At 38.7% G+C, this 11,376-nt stretch overlaps 1 long non-coding RNA gene across 1 annotated transcript; it reads right to left on the reverse strand.

The window, feature by feature from the left end:
- Window positions 1-264: 264 nt before the first annotated feature.
- LOC116038227 lies at window positions 265-9,236 on the reverse strand. The gene is made up of 3 exons (XR_004102057.2): window positions 9,063-9,236; window positions 7,852-7,988; window positions 265-525 (listed from the first exon to the last, which is right to left on the reverse strand). It is a non-coding gene; the product is annotated as an uncharacterized LOC116038227 (long non-coding RNA).
- Window positions 9,237-11,376: the final 2,140 nt, after the last annotated feature.

Below are 11,376 nucleotides of genomic sequence, written 5' to 3' on the forward strand. Positions count from 1 at the left end.
GAATTATTTCTAGGCCAATTTTTTTTTTTCTCCCCAATGAAAACAAAACATATTATAATGACATGAAGAGTAATGATAAAAAAGATATATGAGTAGTGATACGAAATATATAATAATAATAATAATAATAATAATAGTACACAATATGAAATATAACCAAAAAAATGAATAATGTATTCAATTATAATAATGTTTTCTATAATCATTATTATTTTGGATTGTTGTGTAAATAAGCCCACCGTTACCAATAATTACATCGAGATCACAGAATATCATTCTTTGTCTCTCATGAAAATGAAGTTATTATTTTATGATTTCAATGAAGCAAGCTTGTTCTGTTGTTTTGTTGTTGGTGTTTTCATGAATGTTGCTGCTCTAACAGCCTCCACTCGGATTCAGTCTTTCCACCAGATGCTGAACCTGCTGCAGGGCTTCAGGGGATCCGGTCTGGCTATCAGTATGAGCTGTTGGTTGGGGGTGATGTCAGAGCTCTGCGCAGACCAGTCAACTTCTTCTTGAGAAGAACTGGGAAAATGGGGACATTGTGATGTTGAAAGGGTCAAAAACAAAAGTTAATTCATCATTGAAGCATTAAGATTTCTTTTCACTGGAAGTAAGTTGACCAAAACCAAGAAAAACAGATCCAGAAAAGCACACTAAACACACATGTCCACTTACTTACATAAGCCTTTCTCTGCCACCGCTAATGACACTTTCAGGTGGTTTTCAGAGTAGTTTTCAATGTATACATACGTAAAATAAAGGTGAATAATGAATGACTATCAAAAATCTGCGCCAACTGTTTGAATGCTGTCCTGACATGCTGAGACCACTGGAGGTCTCTATATCTCTTCATGGAAAACTGCCTGAATATGTTGCATGAATCCATAGTAGGTGTTCCTCACTGATATCTGAACATGTCCGTGAATCAATGCAGCTATATCTACCTCCACAAACACAGCTCAGATCGACAAATAAATAAATGAGCAGATAAGTACAGTAAACAATCTGCTCCCACTCTCCAGAGTCACTTACTGATGCGCTCATCTTTTCCTCTATGTGTGTGTGTGTGTTCCCTAACAGACAACATGCTGTCTGTAAATTTAATGACTTGTGTGTGTGTGTGTGTGTGTGTGTGTGTGTGTGTGTGTGTGTGTGTTTCCCTGATGACCGTCTGAGTGCTTCTGTGTTTACTTCCACAGCCAATCATTTTTCTATCGCTAATCAATAAACGAAGCCACTGGGAGCTGTTCACTGTACACCTGGGTCCCAGCAGATGACGGTGGGGGCTGTGTGTGTGTGTGTGTGTGTGTGTGTGTGTATACATGGCAGCTGTTCACCTGATCACAGATATTGTTCTTTTAGCGATGTAAGCTCAATTGAAGTTTGTAATGACAATGATGTAACTGCGTGTTCCATTTTTTTGTTATTGCTGAATCCTAATAGTTTTTTTCTAAAAGTAATTCAAAAAGGGGTGGATCAGGACAAAAATATCTAAATGTAGATTGTAATCTGAATGCTGTTTATGACAAATACGTCACAAAATAGTAGCAGCAATGTTTTTGTACATCTGATGGGTTTTCCTCTTGTGTGATCCGTCTTCAGGTTTATTTCAGGCTGTTTCTTGTCTCTATGTGGTTGTTTGTCTCCATCACTAAGACCTGATGTAAACTCACAGTATTTGTGAAGCTCCATATTTAATTTTAGGATCGACCGGTGCACAAAAGAGTGCTTCAGTATATTCAATCGTGAAACCCTGTATGTATCTCCGATTTCATGGTTACCATTTGTGTTCCTGTTCACTGATCTTTGAGCAGACTTTCATTTGGTGTTGACTTTAACCCTTGTGTTGTCTTCCCGTCGACCATATCGGCAGCCTTTCCAGATGTGTCGCAGCCTTTCCAGATGTGTGTGCGACTGTGTGTGTGTGTGTGAGAGTGTGTGTGTGTGTGTGTGTGTGTGTGAGAGTGTGTGTGTGTGTGTGTGTGTGTGAGTGTGAGAGAGTGTGGGTGTGTGTGCGAGAGTGTGTGAGTGTGTGAGAGTGAGTGTGAGAGTTTGTGTGTGTGTGTGTGTGTGTGTGTCTGTGTGTGTTTGAGTGTGTGTTCTTGTTTAACTATATTCGTGGGGTCCAAAAACCGGGAATAAAGTATACTTATGGGGTCCGGACAGCTTTGTGGGGCCAAAATGCTGGACCCCACAAGTTTAAAGGGCTGTTTGAGGGTTAAGACTTGGTTTTAGGATTAGGGTTAGAATTAGGTTATGGTTAGGGTGAGGGTAAGGGTTAAGGTTAGGCATTTAGTGATGATGGTTAAGGTTAGGGTAAGGGGCTAGGGAATGCATTATGTCAATGACGGGTCCCCACAAAGATAGTGAAACACACTATGTGTGTGTGTGTGTGTGTGTGTGTGTGTGTGTGTGTGTGTGTGTGTGTGTGTGTGTGTGTGTGTGTGTGTATGTGTGTGTGTGTGTGTGTATGTATGTTTCTTTTTTGTCACGTTATGTTCCAAGTTTTTTTGTTACTTTGTTGATTTTGTTTGCCGCATTTTTTGGACATTTTTGACAAATTTTTCAACGTTTGTCATTTTCCTTGCCATTTTTGAAGGTTTTAATTGACATTTTTGTAACATTTTCTGAGTTTGGTATCACTTTTTTCAACATTCTTTTATAAAAAAAAAAATTCAAACGCTATAAAATTGAATAAAACACCCTAATTCAATGAAAGTAGTGAACTGATCGTTTATTTGACTTGTGAAGAGCGTTGTAGGGAACCATCCACATTTTTTTGTTTGTTGATAATTTTGTTGAGGTAAACCCCAAATTTCTGATATAGAAACTTTTTAAAAAATGGGTCAAATTAGACCCAAGACAACAGGAGGGTTAAAGTGGTGGAAAAACACTCATACCATGTATTACAAGACTGTAGGAGCCTAAATGCAGTTATTTATGTTTTGCTAATATTAGCATGCAACAATTTAAGTCCAATAATCACAGGAGTAAAAAACAAAAGAAGATTTCTGCTCGCCCCAAAAGACCTGAGATCTGAGAAAACAAAGTCGTAGTGTTGTCCTTTTGCAGAACCGACGCTGTCATCATTTCAGTTTAACTTCTAATACAGTGTGTGAGAATATCAGAGTCACTTTAACGTTGGTGACACACACAGGACTCTCTCTGCTGTTACTGATGACTTCAGTCATCTGTCAGTCTGATTGACAGAAAAGGATTTCAAATCGGATGAGCCTGGAATAAGAACAATAAAACAAAATGAGAATATGCACCATTTATACCCAGAAACAATAGTTGCAATAACAAATGAAATCAAGACAAATGACTATCAAATGAACAGCTGTTATTTGGGAATTTCTAGAATGAATTCACCTTGTTATTTTGTGTTCTGCAGATTTGCCCACGACTATACAACAAACACACATCTCCAGACACTGAACGCATTCTATAATCTACTCTGTGATTCTGTTTTTTCTTCCTCTCCTCTCACTGACCTCTCTCTCTCTCTCTCTCTCTCTCCCCCCCTGCATTCTCTCGCTCTCTTTGTCATGGGGGTCCTGCACGGAGGATGTATATTTTATGTGCGGCTCTGGAGGCTTTTACCATCAATTATAGAGAAACACTAAGCTCTCCATTTGCCGGACAGATGTTATTTTTTACTTAAGGAGAGAAAGGGGACTGTTCCATTATTCAGAGGTAATGCCGCTCACCAGAGAACAAATAAATAAATGAATAAATAAATAAAGCAACAGCAAAAAAACCACAAACATTTGGTACACTGCTCCTGCACGCTCAGACATGTAACGCAACAGCCGACACACACACACACACACACACAGATTTCCTCTGTGTTCAGCCTCTAAGTGCCTTCCATGTAATAAATATGGAACAGCTGCTTTATTATTTCATTTCTTATTTAATCTGCTTCTCCCCCAAAGTATTTCACAAAATCACACACACACACACACACACACACACACACACACACACACACACACACACACACACACACACACACAATACAACCTTCTTTTGTTTTTTAGCTTCGTAACAATAGAAGTGTAAGAATCTAATTTTTTCAAAGCTGTAATATATGGTACAAATTTGGGTAATAAAAAAAAAAGGGAATGTCGACCAAATACAGAGCAGAATTAAACATGTTTAAGTTTTTAAAATTTGAGTAAATCATCACAAACTCACGCAGTGCATGCCACGTAGAGCTGAAATGATTCGTCAAATGAATGAATTAACACCAGTTTTGAGGATTGAGTAATCGTTATAAAAGTCATTTATCAACCAAAAATACCCAACATGATCTGGTTTCAGCTTCTCAGTCAGATGTGAGGATGTGCAGCTTTCCTCTGTTCGATATCACTGCAAGCTGAAAGATCTTAAACGTCCCCTCGGGCTCCGGGAACATGCGACGAGTACTTGTTTTAGGGTCGCAGTAATACTGAGGACACTGAGGTCCTCTGTGATACTTCTGGGATTTGGGGGGGATTTAATGACAGGAAGAGAGGACTTTTCTTTTTGACTGAGTGCTTTTAGGGCTGTCTCAAATAGTTTTAAACTAAAATCACTAATAAGTTCAAATCGGGGAGTCACACTCACATCGGGGAGTGTGTGATTGTAATCAAATCGGGCCATGGGTGTAACTTTGGGTTCAACATTGGGGGGAGGGGGGGTTGAGATCTCCACCTATCTAGCGAAAACTTTTGTCTCAACATTAAGGGGGGACAAATTCAAACCGGGGTGTCTGCTGGTTGTCCCCGAGGAAATTTTGAGCATCAAACGCTTCATTCCCTGCACTCTGGTGAATTTTTCTGCAACAATTTGTGCCTTTTCTGCATGCAAATATCTTTACACATGCAAATATTATTATAAACAATGAATTAATGCAGATTCAAAACCTTACACGTGTGTCGGGATGTTTTTATTTTTGAAGATTTATGCACATCTTAACAACAAATATATGCTTGCCTTAGCATTTAAACTCTTTCACTACATCACCCCGGCCGGTTTTGATTAATCGGGGGGTTGTAACCCCCCCCCCGTAAATTACGCCTATGAATCGGTGTGTATTACTGGAAAGGATGTAAAGAAATGTGTGCACAAAATGACGTGAGTTCACTGAGAGACACTCCCATTGACAAGTGATTGTCCATTATCCTACACCTGGGGACACAGAATGGATTTAAGACCATTGTTAGGGGTGTAAGAAAAAATCGATACACTTGAGTATCGCAATATTTTATTTAGCAATACTATATTGATTTTCAAAAACGCAATATACATTTTTTATTTTTTTTTTAGTTTACGTGCAAAAATATTCATGTAAGACAGTGGTTCACGTTTATGTTGTGTTTAAACCCCCTACCACTAGATGGCTATGCTGAGACACACCACTAGTGTCCTCACCTAACAGCGCCTAGCAGTGCCTGACTTTTTGCTAGAAGCTAACAACGTAGCTATGGCTGAACTTTGGCCTACTTTAGCATATACAAATTAGCTCACTAAGAACCTGTGAAGCACAATCCCAAACTGGCAGTTTGATGCACATCATGTCTTTTTTTAAATATTAGTTTTTCTAAAATTATACTTAAAAAAAAATCCCAATATATCGCCTTACGCACAGTATCGAAATATATTGCAATATATTGAATCGTGACCCATGTATCGTGATACGTATCGTATCGCCAGATTCTTGCCAATACACAGCCCTAACCATTGTAAATAAAAAAGGATTAGCCTGTATTCTGCACTATAATTACATACCTGAACAGAAGGCTTTGAAAGAAAATATAGCCTAACTGAATAGTTAAATGAATAAATAAAATGGGAAAATATGATGTTTCGTTAAATAGCCCATAAACTGTACAGAGTTTGGTGGTGTACTCGGGGTGTGTGTAGTTACTGGGCAAAGTTGGACTCATGACCTCCGTATTTAAGATCCTGTCTACAGCCCTGACACTCTCATTATATTTATCATTTTATTAAGGCTACATGAAAAGATTTTTGTAAACGTTAAAGTATTTGACAAAGAAAGTGTCTTTAGTTACAGCTCTAACAGCTCATGTTTGTGTAAATCTACAGAAAAAGTCTTCAACCAGTCAGTCATAACTGACTCATGCTGAGCAGTTAAACTTTGTGCAAGCCTATAACTTTTTTTTTTTAAATTATGGTAGAGATTCCACAGTTACCAAAGACGCCAAAAAGGTCAGACGGAATGTGTGTAAAATGACACAAGACCTCCAGTCTGTTGGAACAATCAGGTGCAGAACCGGTGTGGTGTTGTTTGTGTGGAGATAAGTTATTTTTTCAGAGTTTAAAGAAACCTAACGGAAGATTTTAGGAGGTCAAATATGTCAGAATATCTGGGATTAAATACATGTATTCCGCAGTCCTGGAACCAGCTATTAATATCTGAAATCAATACCTGCCTTCTGACATATTTTACATATAATTAAGCTCCTAAAATCTTGATATTCACCTTAAAATCTGTCAACATTCTGCAAACCCTACATGTCTTGGTCATCATTTTATACTAATATCACAAATATTCCCAGATATTTCTAAACTTAACTTTGGAAAGTTTGAAGTAATCATCCTCTAAAAAAACTTGATATTTTCATAAGCTATCTTTAAGGTTGGGAAATGTATTTTATTCAATCTCTGTGAAAGTATTACATTGTGTATTCTGTATTATGTATATCCTCTTCAGTGAATTTACATCCTGTTTATACTGAGAAAAAAAAAAAAATTTAAACCTCTACATCAACGTGACAGCTAGACAAACATCGGCTGATGAAGATCATGTGTTATGATAGAAAGCGCTAAAGCAGCTGCTAAATGGACGTTGTCGTGAGGCAGTTTTCTTCACTAAGAATGTTTTTTTCATGGCTGCATCATTTCACCAAAGACTAAATATTCCAGATGTCTTTTGTGCGTCATTTTATAGTCATTTCCCAAACATTTTGCCTCAGGTGTTTGATATTTTTGGACACTTTGGGATCTTCACTATAGGACTTTAAATAAAGTTCTGTGGGTTTGAACACATTTTTTGGCTACAGCATGCATTTATAATGACTGAAACCTCCAGCAGATCCGGGGTGGGGGGGGAATAAAAATATGGCCAGGACATCTACAATATTTCTATTTGATGGAATGATGCAGCCATAATAAAACATGGTGGTTGAATATTTCACATGGTATAATCATTACTCAGCATTGGGACAAGTAGACCCAGAGTATACTGAATATGTGATGTTGGTATTCAGTGTCGAAAAACAGGATTTTTCCCTTAATTAAAGGAACCGTAAGTTGATTCTAGGAGGCAAAAAAAAAAGTGAAACGCCTCAAAATGCATGATTTTTCCTCCAGATATAAAAAAACCCCATTGTGCTTCATGTAACAGCATCTCAGTGATATTTCCACGTGCGGTCTCAGTCTGCCACGTTGCCGTCGGTCTGAGTGTGGAACGAGTGCGATGAGGTTTGATTTCAAGCCTTGGGGTTTTTTGGGGTCTTGGGACCACTCACTTACTCTCCCTCAGGCAGGCTGAAATCGCACCCCTGGGCCGGTGGATGACCCTTATCCACACGCACACACACATACACTCTCATACACACTCAGTGAAAAAGGGTCAGGCTTGGCAGAGGAATCCCACCGTTTTAGAGAGGGATCCCATTAAATGTGCATGAGTGTGTCTGTCTAGGAATCAAGACAAGCGCTCTGCTGCTCAGCTGATAGCTCTGTATGTACGTGTGTGTGTGTGTGTGTGTGTGTGTGTGTGTGTGTGTATATTCATGCACAGAGTTTTTAGGGCATCCTGTGGCGTGCATCACTCACTTTCTGCTGGGCACATCGAGGAGCTGTAGAAGGGCTGAATGAAATCTGAAAGTTTTTGCAGCTTTGTCTCCAGGTTTCAGGTTCTTCATGTTCAGCTTTAACCCGACCTTTGACCACGGATCACACAGTGAACCACCCTGCAAACACACAATCTTCGCATCTTTAAATCACGTTCAAATCCAGAAAAATTAATGACACACCCAGGATGTGGGCAGAGATGGAGGTGAGGGGTTTATGCACTTGATTTTTTATGGCAACGGATCCTTCTTCTTTGGCTACAGGAGCTTTCTTCTGGCTCAGAACTCAAATTACAACATTTTGCATTTACAATAAAAGAAGATTCAAACACTGACCCCGCAGTACGGAACCAGAGAAATGAGATGTTGGAGGATGCGGAGAAAAAAAAGAAATGGGACTAAGGAAAATGAGAAGTAGTCCGCACACTGAATACTGCAAGAGCAAATGTCTTTTTGGACAAGGACATTATCCCCCGACTTTGTTTTAAAAGTGAGATTAAGCATCACTACTTATATCAGCATCCCCAAAAAAAGTCTGAAATAACAAAATGATGAAACTGAAGTTGTAAATTAAAGTCTCACTTAATGAAAACATTTCAGAATTGAAGTTTTAACAATTAAAAGATATCTTCAGAAACACGTAACTGTTATTATTAATCTAATCTAAAAAAAAAAAAAAAAAACCTAGAATGGGGTCATTAATGAAAGAATAAAAATAGCTTACTAATGGACCATATTTCTAAGAAAATGTTTTTAATTTAGACAGATTTCTGAATGAAATCATCAATAAAAATCAAATCAAAAAAATTGAGGTAATATTATCAGAAGATTAAAAAAAAGTAATCATGTACAGGATTGACTGATTATGTAGCCTACACACACGGTGAATATGTTACTGTGCAAATCAAGTCAGAGACGGGCAGATTAATAAAACCGAATTTGACATGAAAATATTAAAATGTGGTGCATGAGAATTTAATGTCACATCAACTCTGTAAACAGTAGGCTAGTAGCCTTCTTATTCATATTAGCAAAAAAAAGCAACGACTGACCAAGTTCAGTAGCCTATGTGTTCCGACTGATTAATTTTTCCAACTCTCGTCACGTCTTTTTAAACCCACGAAGATACAAAGCGGACACATGAAAAGATTTAAAACTCACTCTCACAGCAAAGAAACCGTTTGTTTGTCCAACCTAAACATTTGGTTTGGTCCTCGCGGTCCTCCGCGGTCGGTGGTAAACGCAGCGGTGTGATGTTGAGATCTGCGCCGAGCAGAGAGAGAGAGCTCTGCGGCACACTGATGCTGCTGCCGCCGCCGGGCTGCGGTTCCTCCTCCGGCCGGCAGGCGGCGCTGCTCGCACACAAACCAGGCGGGGCTCGGAGGCCACAGAGGGGCAAAAGATGACCAGCAGGTCCACATCATCACAACAGACTCACAGCACAGAGAGCCCCTGAAAAAAAAAACACATCTTCGCAGTGGTGTAGTCTAATATATTGTAGTGGGTATACTGTACTGTATATACATATATTGGCCTATATATATGGGCCAGAATCTGCCTTTTGGGGAGGGGGGCATATGATAGTGGGGGGTCTGGCTGTCCTCCCCCAGGGTTATTTTGAGCGTCAAAGACTTAATTTCCTGCATTCAGATAACTTTTATTCACCAATTTACGGTGGAAATACCTTTATTTAGCCGATGCGAAGAAGAAAAACACAGATGACAATTCAAAATATATCAAAAATATGATGGAAAGTATGTTGTTGCTTGTCACTGGGGATTTTTAAGTGGGTATGTGGAAATCCTGGAGCTTTCTTAGTGGATATACTGCGTATACCTGCGTATCACGTAGACTACACCACTGCATCTTCGGGTTAAAGAAAAAAGTGGCAGGAGCGCTTCTGGTATCCTTTTAACCACCGGTGCTCATGGAAGGGAATGAAGTACATGGAAAGGAGGAAAAATGTTGACCATACTGTTCTATTTATTTATCTACAGATGTACATACTGTAATTACACCTATACATAGCCATATTCTACTGCTCTTCATACTATTCATCCTGCACATACTATTATTCTTACTATTCTTATAATGTTACCACACTGCACATAGCTGTACATATCTGTCTATATGGTTCATTCAGTATATCCATATTTATTCTGTTTTGTTTTTATTACAATGCATATATCTATATCTATATTATTCTTACTACTAGCATATTGTCACTGCTACTACATTGCACATATCTGTACATGTTGTTCATACATTGTTCATATTACATAGCAATATTTATCCTGCTCTTATAACACTGCGATATATTTCTTGTCCTGCCTATGCACCATCTGTCTATACTTGTATATCACATTGCACTTTTCAGCTTTCTTTTGCACTTCTGGTTGGACGCAAACTGCATTTCGCTGTCTTTGTACTTGTACACTGCACAATGATAATACAGTTGAATCTAATCTAATCTAAAAAAGTCATAAAAAAACATGAATATAATACATATATATGTAAAGGCCTACAAATATCTGGGAGTCATGAGAGCACATGTGTAAAAAGATACAGCAGCGCCTTTATTTTCTCCGTAGGCTTAGGTCCTTTGGAACCGGCAGCCAGATTAATTCTCTGTTTTATAACTCAGTGATTCAGAATGTCATGCTGTACCACAGCACAGCCTGGCTCAGCAGCCTATCAGCTAAACTTAAAACTAAATAATACAATCAACTCAAAGTTTGTGCTAAAAGATCATGTGTCAACCTGTTGCACACTCCTTTCAAACAATCCACAAGAAGAGCATGATCAGGCTTGCTAACAGCATCTCTTCTGACTCTGTGCATGTTTTAAATTATGAATACCAACTTCTGCCTTCTAACAGGCGACTTAGAGTCCCTTCGTTTAGATACAAAGTTGATACAGCGTTGAGATCTCCACTTTTCCACAAAATTGAAATTTTGAGCATATCAAACACTTCATTTCCTGGATTCAGGTGAATTTTTCTACAACAATTAGTTAAACCTTTTCTGCATTAAGTTATGGTGCAAATGTCTTTAATTATGTAAAGGGAATTATTATTAGATATTTAGGAGGTGTTGCAGGAGCCAGTTGTGATTATCACTTTTTATTTCCCTCCTGTTTCAGCACTTAAGGCTTATTTCCTCTTCTTACTCCTCTTCCTCTCCTTGTTTCCTGTACATCCCTTACCTCTTCTACTGTCTCTCCTCTCTTGGTCTCTCTCCTCTTCTCCTTTCCTCCTCTGTTTTGCCTTATTTCATCCTCTTTCATCTCCTTACAGCTTCTCCTCGTTCCCTTCACTCTCAACTATCTGTCCAGGTCCTTTCCTCCTTTCTCCTCTCCTCTCCTCTCTTGCTTCTTACTTTTTCTCTTCTCACCTTCTTCTTCTCACCCAATTGTTTTTATCTTCTCTTCTCCTTTCCTCACCTTGTTCCCCTCTCCTCTCATTCGTCATCTCTTCTTCTTTCATCCTCTCCCTGTTTCCTTTCCTCAC

The sequence above is a fragment of the Sander lucioperca genome, chromosome 11 (assembly GCF_008315115.2).
Source record: "Sander lucioperca isolate FBNREF2018 chromosome 11, SLUC_FBN_1.2, whole genome shotgun sequence".
NCBI lineage: Eukaryota > Metazoa > Chordata > Actinopteri > Perciformes > Percidae > Sander > Sander lucioperca.